Source organism: Macaca mulatta, chromosome 9 (assembly GCF_049350105.2).
Source record: "Macaca mulatta isolate MMU2019108-1 chromosome 9, T2T-MMU8v2.0, whole genome shotgun sequence".
Lineage (NCBI taxonomy): Eukaryota > Metazoa > Chordata > Mammalia > Primates > Cercopithecidae > Macaca > Macaca mulatta.
The window spans coordinates 62,840,563-62,854,005 of NC_133414.1; the positions used below are offsets into that span (position 1 = coordinate 62,840,563).

The 13,443-nt window shown below is 40.5% G+C and overlaps 1 long non-coding RNA gene and 1 pseudogene across 2 annotated transcripts in view; both read right to left on the reverse strand.

Moving 5' to 3' along the window:
• Positions 1-4,877: 4,877 nt before the first annotated feature.
• Positions 4,878-9,170, reverse strand: LOC107000130 (uncharacterized). Its single transcript, XR_013398054.1, has 2 exons — positions 9,024-9,170; positions 4,878-5,095 (listed from the first exon to the last, which is right to left on the reverse strand). It is a non-coding gene; the product is annotated as an uncharacterized LOC107000130 (long non-coding RNA).
• A 4,003-nt stretch (positions 9,171-13,173) lies between these two features.
• LOC114680585 (ribosome biogenesis protein BMS1 homolog) overlaps positions 13,174-13,443 on the reverse strand; it is a 29,118-nt pseudogene continuing 28,848 nt past the window's right edge. Inside the window, exon 6 of the transcript XR_013398049.1 lies at positions 13,174-13,399. The product of XR_013398049.1 is annotated as a ribosome biogenesis protein BMS1 homolog (transcript). The remainder of the gene's footprint in view (positions 13,400-13,443) is intronic.

Here is a 13,443-nt window from a genome sequence, read left to right on the forward strand (position 1 = left end):
AAAAATTAGCTGAGTGTGCTGGTGCATGCCTGTAATCCCAGTTACTCAGAAGGCCAAAAGCAGGAGAATCGCTGGAATCCAGGAGGCAGAGGCTGCAGTGAGCCAAGATGGCGCCATGGCACTCCAGCCTGGGCGAGAGAGCAAGACTCAATCCCAAAAACCAAACCAAACAAAACAAAACAAAATCCTGTAAGATCTCATGAGGACTCACTGAATACCACAAGAACAGCATGAGGAAAACTGTCCCCATGATCCAGTCACCTCCCCCCAGGCCCCTCCCTGGACACATGAGGATTATGGGGATTATAATTCATGCTGAGATTTGGGTGGGGACACGGCCAAACCATATCAGAAAGTAAAGGTAGAAGTCAAGCTTGGATGGCAAGTGACACTGTAGATTACTATTCTTTTTTTGTTTTTTATTTTTGAGACGAAGTTTTGCTCTTATTGCCCAACAAATTTTTGTTTTTCTAATTTCATGTTCAGATTGTGTCTTGCAGATGTACAGAAATACAATTAATAAATGATTCTATTAACCCTTTATGCTTCAACCTTGCTGAACCCTCTTTTTTTTTTTTTTTTTTTAGATGGAGTTTCATTCTTGTCGCCCAGGCTGGAGTGCAATGGCGCAATCTTGGCTCACCCCAACCTCCACCTCCTGGGCTCAAGTTATCCTCCTGCCTCAGCCTCCCGAGTAACTGGGATTACAGTCATGCGCCACCATGCCTGGTTAATTTTGTATTTTTAGGAGAGATGGGGTTTCACCATGTTGGCCAGGCTGGTCTCAAACTCCTGACCTCAGGTGATCTGCCTGCCTCGGCCTCCCAAAGTGTTAGGATTACAGGCGGGAGCCATCACTCCTGGCCCCATTTTGTGTTTTAACATCAGTCAACCCTCATATTTTAAAATAATAACAATGAATGGCGGTACTTTAGAACAAGGGAATTATACATCTTCCTCTTGTCCTGATCCTGGTGCAGACATTTTGCCTATAAAATGTTACTTACAGATGAATTCATGAGAACATTATTGTGACTTTCAAATCCATATACAAGTCAATGCTCATTCATGAATATTTCAATAAAATAAAACTAATAGCAAAATAGAATCCCAGGGTTGAAGCAGTTTCAAGAAAAAGGAGTTGGCAATATGAAGTAAAATAGCAAAAAAAACGGTTTTTTTAAAAAAAAAAAAAGGGTATATTTGTGTCTACAAGTTTTTTTAATTATAGCATTAGATAATGTATATATATTATATATATACATACATAAATATACACACATACACATATATAAAGCAATGGAAGTGCCATTGTTTTCACACTAGTCTAGAATATTAAAATATATGTATAACGTGGTCAGCAAAATAATGGCCCTTCAAAGATGTCCACAGATTCCTAGAACCTTACATGAAACGGTACGTCATACATATGATTAAGGTAAAGACCTTGACATGAGGAGACTACCCTGGTGCTATGGAAGGAACATTGTGTTCCGTCAATGTTCCTGTGTTAAAATCCTAACCCTCAAGGTGATGGTATTAGGAGGTTAAGCCTTACGGGAGACTCTGCCCTCATGACTGGGATTAGCACCCTTATTAAAAGCACAAGGGAGCTTGTTTGTTCCTCTCACCATGTGAAGACACAGCAAGAAGGAAGCCTCTATGAGAAAGCAGACCTTCTCCAGACACCAAAACTGCCGGCACCTTGATCTTGCACTTCTCAGCCTCCAGGACTGTGAGAAACAAAGTTCTGTTGTTTATAAGCTGCCCGGTCTAGTGCATTTCCTTGTAGCAGCCTGTATGGATTAGGACAGTGGGCTCATGTGGATGAGGATGGCATCTCCATTCAGGACTAAGTAAACACATGAGTCCTTAACAGTGGAAGGAAGGGGGAAGGAAAGAGCCACAGAGACATGTGGCCATAGAAGAAGGGTCCATGAGATGCAAGGTTGCTAATGGTGAGAGTGGAGAAGAGCCCAAAGCCAAAAACTGCAGGCAGACTCCAGAATGTGGAAAAGGCGAGAAAAAAGATTCTCCCCTAGAGCCTCTAGAGATGAAGGTAGCCTTTCCACCACCTAGATTTTAGCCCAGGGACATCCACATCAGACTCTGACATACAGGAGTGTAATCAATTTATTTTATACCCTGACATGGTAGTAGTTTGTTGTAGTAGCAATGGACTAGTAATAAATAAATATATATATATACACACACAAATATATATTAGCCGGGTGTGGTGGCGTGTGCCTGTAGTCCCAGCTACGCGGGAGGCTGAGGCAGGAGAATTGCTTGAACTTGGGAGGCAGAGGTTGCAGTGAACCAAGATAGTGCCACTGTACTCCAGCCTGGCGACAGAGCAAGACTCCACCTCACATTACCTTCATTCTGAGAAGGTATAATCATCAATGCATTCTTGAGCACAACTATGCACACATGCACTTCTGCATTCACAAGCCATGCTGCGTGCACACACTGATGCCCCTAGATTCCTTTTTTGAAGAGATGGTGTCTTGGGGGGGGGGTGTGTGTGTGTGTACATATACACACGCACTACCCACACATACACACAGAACTACATACATCCTGCCCTTCAAAACTGAAGCAGATAAACTATACGTTAGCATTAACTTAGCTGGGTGTGGTGGTGCACGCCTGTAGTCCCAGCTACTCAGGACGCTGAGAGGGAGGATCACTTGAGCCCAGGAGTTTAAGACCAGCCTGGGCAACACACTGAGGCCACATTTCAAAAACAAACAAACAATAACACAACAAACCTTTGATTAAACTCATTTCCCAAATTTGAAGAGGAGACAATTATTAGATAAAGAAGAGAAAAGAGAAAGGTAGAGCTGCTGACTTCTGTGGTGGAAGCACAGGCACAGACCCAAACATACTCCTGTCCTCCTGGCTTTCCTGTCCCTTCTCATAAGGAACACATGAACCTCTCAAACTGAAGCACGGATCACAGATCCATACTCAGAACTCAATGCAGTTTTGTTCTATGATTTTTTATACATGTCCTTGTTTCTGCTTCCTGTTCCCAACTCCCTTATTCTAGTTAGAGAAAAAATGGCTATTACCAAATATAAGTACATCCTCATGTACTAATGCCAACTGATCACCAGCTGGTTTTCTTCTTTTACAAAGTCATAAATCTTTAGGCTTTAACACGTCTTCCACGCAACAGAATGTTATTTTCCAGTTCATTAACACAAATTCTATATTTAAAATGAAGACTTCACAAGTTGATTTCAATAATATATTAACCAAACTAGACTGGCCATGGTTCAAACTGACATTTTAATTAAACGTGATGATAGGTTGAGTAACCTAGCAGTACTCTAACATGACTTTTGGTTATGGCTTTTTCCATATTATGTTTAGGCTGAGGCATCCCTAAATGATTCCATTGTAATTCTCCTTCTTAAACATGAGATTTATCCTCACAAAATAATTTATTTTCTTAAAATTACAAGCTAATTCTATAGTTCATGCCTGCATAATCTCACTAGATATCAGCTGTATGTGTACACACATACATATAGGTATTTGTATATACACACATTACATAATATTTTTAAAAACTTATTAGGGTACAACCACAAAGACAAAGAGGCTTCGTGTAATGTGATGGAAACACAATTGCAGGACAAACAACAGGCTGCTGTGAGGGCTGTATTTACCGTTGCTGCTGTAAAACTTAGAAAAACATGGATAGTGGATATTTAATCCCCATAACAGAAAATTTAGCATGCAGAAAACTTCCCATAATTTTTACAGAGAATATCAACAGAAAGGCATTCAATGCAGGGAATACACAGTGTGATAGTATACAAAAATAAGCAGGTTGATGGTTTAGATTTATGAGACAAGAGACAGAAATAATAGATGATGTCATAATTATCCTTTTTGGAGTTAGGAAAATTCTTCATTTTATATATGGTCAGGTGCTTTCAAATGTCAATGAGAAAAATATTTAAAGGAAGACTCAAATCTGAGATGTGGAGAGATCTTTACAGAAGTGACCTTCAGGCCAGGCACAGTGGCTCACACCTGTAATCCCAGCACTTTGGGAGGCAGAGGCAGGCGGATCACGAGGTCAGGGGATCGAGACCATCCTGGCCAATGTGGTAAATGCCATCTCTACTAAAATACAAAAAATTAGCCAGGTGTGGTGGCGTGTGCCTGTAGTTCCAGCTACTCAGGAGGCTGGGGCAGGAGAATCGCTTGAACTCAGGAGGCAGAGGTTGTAGTGAACCGAGATAGTGCCACTGTACTCCAGCCTGGCAACAGAGCAAGACTCCACCTCACATTATCTTCATTCTGAGAAGGTGTAATCATCAACACATTCTTGAGCACAACTATGCACACATGCACTTCCGCATTCACAAGCCATGCTGCGTGCACACACTGATGCCCCTAGATTCCTTTTTTGAAGAGATGGTGTCTTGGTGTGTCACCCGGGGCTGGAGAGCAGTTTTAGGATCACAGCTCACTGCAGCCTCGAACTCCTGGGTTCAAGTGATCCTCCTACCTCAGGCTCCTGAGTAACCTGAACTACAGGAATGAGCCACCATGCCCAGCCAATGTTTTCATTTTTTTGTAGAGATGAAATCTTGCTATGTTGCCCAGGCTGGTCTTGAACTCCTGGCCTCACGGAATCCTCCTGCCTGGCTCTCCCAACATGCTGAGATTACAGGTATGAACCATTGTGCCCAGCCACCGGATTCTTTATTGAGAAGAAAATTTGTTTGCTGACATGTAGGCAATGAATTCATAAATAATAGGTCACAAATTACTAATTTACAAGTCAATATAATGAGTTGAGTAAACACAAAATAACAGCATAAATTAATAAACAGTTGATAACTTCAGAGTTTCTTTTTTTTCTTTAAAATGCAGCTCTGACAGAGACTGCTACTTGTCCATTCGATGGAACAGTCAGAGGTGGTTAAAATCTCATAGGTACACTTATTAATACCTTGCTGCCTTTTGTGTAGCTTCCTCTCAGTACTTCACCAGACTCACCTCTCCAGCTGGGTTCAGGAGCCAGACAGGAGCACACAGAACTGGGAATCCAAAGCCATCTCTGACACTAAAAGCAATGAAAACATAAATAACCAAACATATTATCAAGAAGTGAAGAAGAGATTGATATCAAGTCCAGCAAGAAGGGAAGAAAGCATTAAATCTGCCAGGCTTTCATTCTGACAAAATAATTTACAACATGCATGTCTCTATCTGACATGTGTGAATAGAAAAAGAACCCAAATACCCGGTTAATTGCAAGATGAAAACGAAAAAGAACTCTTGCTTATTCACCAGTGTACAATCAAATCTGGGCTACTAAAACACTTTCATGCACTGATTCTCTCTATGCAACACACGCTTTATTGCCATTTGGAAATGGGATTTCTTGCTTTGATTTAAATACACTTCCTTTGATTTCTTACTTTAAGTATACTTTCTTAACATATTCCCAGCTATATTCTCGGTATAAATTTTCAGGTATAAGTAACTACTTCTGCTTTTGATAAACAGATAGTATAATTGGTGAAATAGGTACACTCCCATGCAAAGGTGAGAGTACAAGGTAAGACTCCAGAGTCCAGTAAAATATAACAGTCAAGAAAAAAAAAAAAAGTGAGAGTAATTGGGCAGTGGGGAAATCTTGTGTGTGGAAAGAATGAATCTGGAAAACTGTTCTTCCCTAAGACTTCAGCAGGATTTGGATGGTAGAGAGCTTTGTGTACAAGGGCTCCAGTTCCACACAGTTCAGGTCTAATTTCAAAGGCAACTTCTAGTGCAACCTGTGACTCACCCTGTCCTAAAGTGCCATCTATAAAGGGTCTGGAGATAACACACAGGCAGCACTGTGAACCCCTGACAGCCCTTCCAGATAAATACCAGGTCAGTGTCTACAGCTGATGACACAGAGCAGAAGATCTGAAAAATAATACTTCTTCAGCCAATGGACTGCCAGTCACTATTATTTAGTGTAAAATAATATATTACATATACATATACAATACTATATTACATACTACGTATCTGTGATTTTTTTTTAATTGCGGTGTTTCACATTGAAGCAATGAAATATAAAAACCAAACGTTTATTAAGCTTAAAGGCAACTTAGAAATACTGATGCCAGATAGAAAGATGCTTTAGCCCCAAGTCAGCTGTTTGGAAATGTCACAACTAAACCAACAAAGGGATCTTGAGGCATAATAAGCGTTCATACCTTTCCAGCTATACTTGTGCTTGTCTTGAATATGAAAACCTAAGCTGCAGTTATGCCACAGCACAGAATGTGTTATGTTTTACATCACTGAGCCTTAGTTCACAAATGGTAAAACACAGGGAAGGTAAACTGTAAGGTTTTTCTTAAGGAGCTGTTATATCCAACAGACTCATGAAAATCTTTGCCAAATGTCCCCGGTACATAGCTCCTCCCCACTGATGGGCTCAACAGGGAGAAGTTATGCACATGTCTCAATTTTCATATGCTCATTGGCAATACAGGATTCCTAGGATAAAGTAAGGGATATAAATGACACAGCACACTGAAAAGACTGTAATGTTACTTCAGAGGGTTGCAAAATATAGATCACAGATGAAAGTGTTAGTTCATTGAAGGATGTAATCATGTATATTTCATTAGTGTGTTTTAAAGTCTTATACTGCTTACGTTCTTATGTGGGAAAATATATCTTGTTTGTGCTTTATCGATGAAATGTGAACAGACAAAACTAAAAATAATTTTACAACCCAAATCACCAGATGTTAATGGCTGGTAATTCAACCGGAAATCTGAAAGATAGTATCTGTTTCATTGTGATACCAAATATCAGTGACAAGGAAAATTTTATTTGTGGTATTTAAGTGTAGGCCTCTGGAACAAATGACTTGGTTCACAGGCAGCACGCCCACTGCTGAACTGCCACGGCCTGACAGCCTGTCTTATCTGCCCAACTGCTCATTAGGTTTGGCAATCTTCAGCTGTGCCTCCAGCTTACATTTCAGCAGGTAATACACATCAGTCTGCTTTTATCGTCTTCTGCAGTGAGCTTCCAACACTCCTTTAGCAGTACGGTGTCCCTGCATCTGCAATCCTCCAAACACACCTTGTATACGTGTCATTATTTTTCGACTCAATTCAGCTTCCAGCTTTGGAGGCTAGCTTAGCTTAAATAAAGCAAAAATACAAGACAGAGAATATGCAAAGTAAGTCCTGCATTGTAAATATTAAGTGGGCTGACCAATCATTTACTTTTTTAACATTAAAAAAGAATACATTCACCATACAAATTTAATATTTAAATATGGATTTCAGAATGTATTTTGGCATGGGGCACAGGGGACAATAGAGCAGAGGATTCCTCTCCCAATTGTCTCTGATCTATCCAACCTTTGTTACAGGTCAGAGAGTTCTCCAATTTATTAATAAACAACAGAGATAATGTGGCAACCAGGACACAGAGACATACTGAGAGTACTGCTCAGCTCTCTGCCTAGGCCTGATTCTGCTGATCCCTGACAATGAGCACTGTGAAATTTCGAGGCAGATCAATACACACACACAAACACACAAAAGAGATACTTCATGGGCAAAAAGCACCAAAGATATAAAACAAAATGTCTGAAAGACCATCAAACAACTTCTGATGAAATGCTGTTTACATTTTGCAGGAGCAAAATATTCACCACCAAACCTACAATTAGCTTAAAAATTACAATAAGTACAGTAATTTTGGATCCCATCTCCAATTCATACCTTATCAACATGTAATAATCACACTGCATCTACAACAAAGCTGGATGGACTTTATATGCCAAATACAACTTGTACAGTAAGAAGGTAATTTTTTGAAATACTGAGAATACAACGTTTGTATGCCATGCTCTACTTCACAAGTTAAAAGAAAATACAATCATTTCTACTCTCAAAACGTATTGAAGTAAAATACAGAAAAGGGTATTCTAATACCAATTAACATTAAGAGAACATATCTCTAAACCAAAGATCTTGGATCTTCTAGAAAGACAAAATCAACCTGTATATACTTGGGTAAGAAAAAAAAATTAAGAGCTCAAGAAAGGAGAGAGGATGTTAGCATAGAATCATCTCCAAAAATGGCTTTCTGATGCATCTGACCAGTTTTGAAGTCCATTTGTTTTTCCTCCTTTAGCATCAACAGCCGATATTACCAAGGAAATGCAAAATAATTCAATTTGTACATTAACCAGCTAATCTAGAAATGGCAATATAGTCAATGAAAATACAGAGAAATAGAAAAATGCCAAGGAATTGTTTAAGATGTTTAAGATGACATAGCATAGGGAAAAAGTGATCTGATAAACACTGGAAGAGTTAATAAGCAAACTCATGCATGGTTCCCTAACACCACACTTCAAAAGAACTTACAGCGAGAATAAAGGAATAACCCTTTTTTAAAAAATCTAATTTTAGAAAACAATTGCTCAACAGGGAAGTTAGTGTTTTGTAGATCTTTTGGAAAGCTGATTAATTTCTAAGCTAAAAACACATGATCCTTAAGAGAAATGGCTGAGTCCAGGCCCAAGGCAGGAAGAGGGCAAAATGAGCCTGGATTCTCTTGTTCTGTCAGAAAGTAAGAAATGCTAAAGACTAACAGAGACAGTTGAGAGGACACAGGATCCAGGCTGAAGGCTCCCATGGCCAAATCTGGGACAGCATAGACATCAGAAAGAACGACGACAGTGATGGAAAATAACCCATAGAATAAAACGCAAGTGCATTAGTCAGCAGTGAGACCGAAATAAAGAGGAGAAGTGAAAGCTCTTTGTTAAAAATGCCAGGTAACAAACGTAGGAGGAATGACACAGGAAGAACATTCAATTTAAGTCACCAGTGCCATAAATGATAGAGAAGATCATAAGGAGGCTAAAATCACTGGATAAAAGAAAACTATACAGAGCTATTTAACACAGCACGATATATAAAAGTATGAAAACCTAAATTAGAAAAAAAGAAAAATCATACCATAAGAGATGGCCAAGTTTGAATACAGCAATAATAGGCCAGACACAGTGGCTCACACCTGTAATCCCAGGACTTTGGGAGGCCAACGTGGGAGAATAGCTTGAGCCCAGGAGTTCGAGACCAGCCTGGGCAGCACAGAACTAATCTCTAGAAAAAAAGAAAAAAATCAGTCGGAGTGATGGTGCACTCCTGTAGTCCCAGCTACTTGCAGGGTTGAAGTGGGAGGATCACATGAGCCTGGGAGTTCCAGGCTGCAATGAGCCAAGATCACGCCACTGCACTCCAGCCTAGGAGACAAAGCAAGACCTTCTCTCAAAAAAAAAAAAAAATACACCAATAATAACAAAATATGACTACATAAAGACTATAAAGACTGTATAGAAAAAGGAAATGCTGAGAATACAGAAATAAAATTACATATTTTAACTGTAACTATATTAGAAGAGGGTAGACTTGTAGACAAGGATGACTAGAAGGATATGCAAAAATGAAAGTACCTAATAACACTCATTATGTCAGTCACTGCAGTAGGTAGTTTATGCACATTATAACAAACTACATACTAGATTATCTCAAATTTTTCAGATAAATTTTACTGGGAGTCATAAATCACTACAACAAAACCAATGTTTTGCAAACATCCACTATGGTATACAAATTCCTAACCCAGGCTGAAAAATAATTCACATAAGCCACATATCAGTGTAAACCTACCCATGAGATAATACAACATAATCTAAATAAAACTTTCAGAGACAAGGCATGTGGCTTCTGGACAGCCACAAACTCCCTGACTCTGCTCTAGTGTTTCGGCCACCAAAAGAAAGCCAAGTGGCCTCAGGTCTCCTAAAAAACAAAAAAGCAACCAATGGAAGATGGCGTGGTATTTGAGGAATATTTGGGGTCTGTTGAAAAATGCATCCTGTATTTTATTTCAAGAAAAGACTCCCTCGTAATGTCAGGTAAGTGAAGAGCCCTCAGAGACACATGCACACACAAAGAAAAACAAAAAACAGAATGAATCCCAACAAAATGTGTTATGATGGCAGAATTACGGGTGATAAAATCTTCCATAATATATCTTTTAATTAAAAATAGGAAAAAAGCATACTTACCCATGATTATCTATATTCTCTGACCCAAGTGGCTTGGAACCAGAAAATAGCATCACTCGACTTGAAGCCATCTTGGTGGAGTGAGTGGAGAAGAAAGTCTGGACCAGCCCATGGGTGGGCCCCACCTCGTCCTGTCAAGACCATCAAGAAAGGGCACGTGAGGAAAGCACAAAGATCCTGGAGAGACACTGGTTTCATGCAGTTTCTCAAAATTATCTTAGACACATTTCCCGAGAACCTTTCTTAATGCCTCAAAAAGCAGAGAAGAGACCGGGCACAGTGGTTCACGACTATAATCCCAGCACTTTGGGAGGCCAAGGTGGGTGGATCACAAGGTCAGGAGGTCGAGACCATCCTGGTTAACAAGGTGTAACCTCATCTCTACTAAAAATACAAAAAAATTATCCAAATGTGGTGGTGCGCGCCTGTAGTCTCAGTTACTCAGGAGGCTGAGGCAGAAGAATGGCGTGAACTCGGGAGGTGGAGCTTGCAGTGAGCAGAGATCACGCCACTGCACTCCTGCCTGGGCAACAGAGCGAGACTCCGTCTCAAAAAAAAAAAAAAAGCAGCAAAGAAAATCCTTACAACAAAGCTTGAAATGGACCCCCATCTCCATTAAACTTTTCCAAAGTTCAGGGAGTATGTAACCTGATAACCTGAACACCTAAGTAGAAAAACCTCAGTTCCAGTGCTACAACAATGCTAGTTTTTCTAACATTTTTAAATAACCCTGATTTTAACCCAATAAAATTCCACTTCAGAACAAGATATAAACGTTTGAAATCCACTTTAAAATACAGAATGAGGAGACCACTGAGAATGAGAAAAAGACCACCAAGAGCTGGAAAGCACGCTGATTTTGTGGAAATGGAGATGGGCCGTGCAGGTGCCACACTGGCAGCAGGGCCCGTGCTGGGGCCACGGAACAAAGAGGCATGGAGGACAGGACTCTTCTGCTTGGTACAATGAAAACAAGGTATTCTTTTTATTCTACATATTTACAATATGCATTTGAGCCTTTATTATAAGTACAAGAGAGAAATCTTCAATAAATAAAAGCTGCGTACATTACTATTTGTGATGAAAAAATAGATTCAGAAAGAATAATGAGAGTTCAGAGCAATGACTCCCGTCTCACTGATGCCTGAAAACCGTGGCTGCCACCAAGGTCAACATAGACAGCGTCTTTGTCATACAGCACACGCCCAACTCCAGAAAGAGGTGCATAAACCAGCTTCTCCTTATTTAAACAGTGCTTCTTTCGTTGTTCAGGAAGAGCACAAGGTTCTGGGAGGAAACTGACGTCACTCATGGCAAAATCTCCTACCCTAGAAGACAGGACCCAAAAAGCCAGCTTCAGCTGACAAGAAGTCAGTAAGTATCTACCGTTGACTAGGGGTTAAAAACGATCCACAGTCCAAACTAGTTCAACTATTGTGGAACACAGTGTGGCGATTCCTCAAGGATCTAGAACTAGAAATACCATTTGACCCAGCCATCCCATTACTGGGTATACACCCAGAGGATTATAAATCATGCTGCTGTAAAGACACATACACACGCATGTTTATTGCAGCACCATTCACAACAGCAAAGACTTGGAACCAACCCAAATGTCCATCAGTGATAGACTGGATTAAGAAAATGTGGCACAGGCCGGGCATGATGGCTCACACCTGTAATCCCAGCACTTTGGGAGGCCAAGGCAGGTGGATCACGAGGTCAGGAGATCGAGACCATCCTGGCTAACATGGTGAAACCCCGTCTCTACTAAAAATACAAAAAAAAAAAAAAAAAAGAATTAGCTAGGTGTGGTGGCGGGCGCCTGCAGTCCCAGCTACTCAGGAGGCTGAGGCAGGAGACTGGCGTGAATCCGGGAGGTGGAGCTTGCAGTGAGCCAAGATTGTGCCACTGCACTCCAGCCTGGGCGACAGAATGAGACTCTGTGAAGAAAAGAAAAAGAAAGGAAAGAAAGGAAAGGAAAGGAGAGGAAAGGAGAGGAGAGGAGGGGAGGGGAGGGGAGGGGAGGGGAGGACAGGACAGGGGAGGGGAGGGGAGGGGAGGGGAGGACAGGACAGGACAGGACAGGAAAGGAAAGGAAAGGAAAGGAAAGGAAAGGAAAGGAAGAAAAGAAAAGAAAAAAAGAAAAGAAAGAAGTAAGGAAGGAATGAAGGAAGGAAGGAACGAAGGAAGGAAGGGAGGGAGGGAAGGAAGGAATGGGAAAGAAAGGAGAGAGAGAGAGAAAGAGAGAGGGAGAGAAAGAGAGAGAAAGAGAGAAAGAAGGAAGGAAGGAAGGAAAAAGAAAGAAAGAAAGGAAAGAAAAGAAAAAAGAAAGAAAAGAAAGAAAAAGAAAGAGAAAGAACGAAAGAAAGAAAGAAAGAACGAAAGAAAGAAAGAAAGAAAGAAAGAAAGAAAGAAAGAAAGAAAGAAAGAAAGAAAGAAAGAAAGAAAGAAAAAATGTGGCACATGTACACCATGGAATACTATGCAGCCATAAAAAAGGATGAGTTCATGTCCTTTGTAGGGACATGGATGAACCTGGAAACCATCATTCTGAGCAAACTATCGCAAGGACAGAAAACCAAACACTGCATGTTCTCACTCATAGGTGGGAATTGAACAATGAGAACACTTGGACACAGGGTAGGGACCATCGCACACTGGGGCCTGTTGTGGGGTAGGGGGAGGGGAAAGGGATAGCAGCACACCAACATGGCACATGTATACATATGTAACAAACCTGCATGTTGTGCACATGTACCCTAGAACTTAAAGTATAATAATAATAATAATAATAATAAAAGAAACATCCAAATGCATGCTTTCTAAAGAGCATGACTGATGGGGTCAGTCACCACCACCAACAACAAAAAAAGATCAACAGTCCAAGGGCTTAAACCATGACCCTAAAGAAGGGCATCATGCCATACTGGAATAGTATCCCTCTAGCTGCAAGACAAGAGGTCAGAGAAGAGGGGATTCGGTAACACCTCTGCAGGCCTACACACAGCTGCTTTACTTTTAAAACCTCCAGCAAGGCCATCTTCCCTTGTTTGGTCATTTTTCAGTTTTCCTGAGAAATGAAGCCATCCTAAGAATCTTATGTGTAATTCTAGTATGTTCTACAACAAGAGAATAGCTGCCATGTGAATTTGGTTTTTACTTTTCAAGTGTGCTCCTCTTAAATAACCATAAAGTAACACCTGCCAGTCACATTTCATGCTTGTTCGGATATCCTCTGGGTTTGTCAAATCTTCCATCCTAGAAAACTAAACTCAATCATACAGCAGAAATGAATGGCAAAA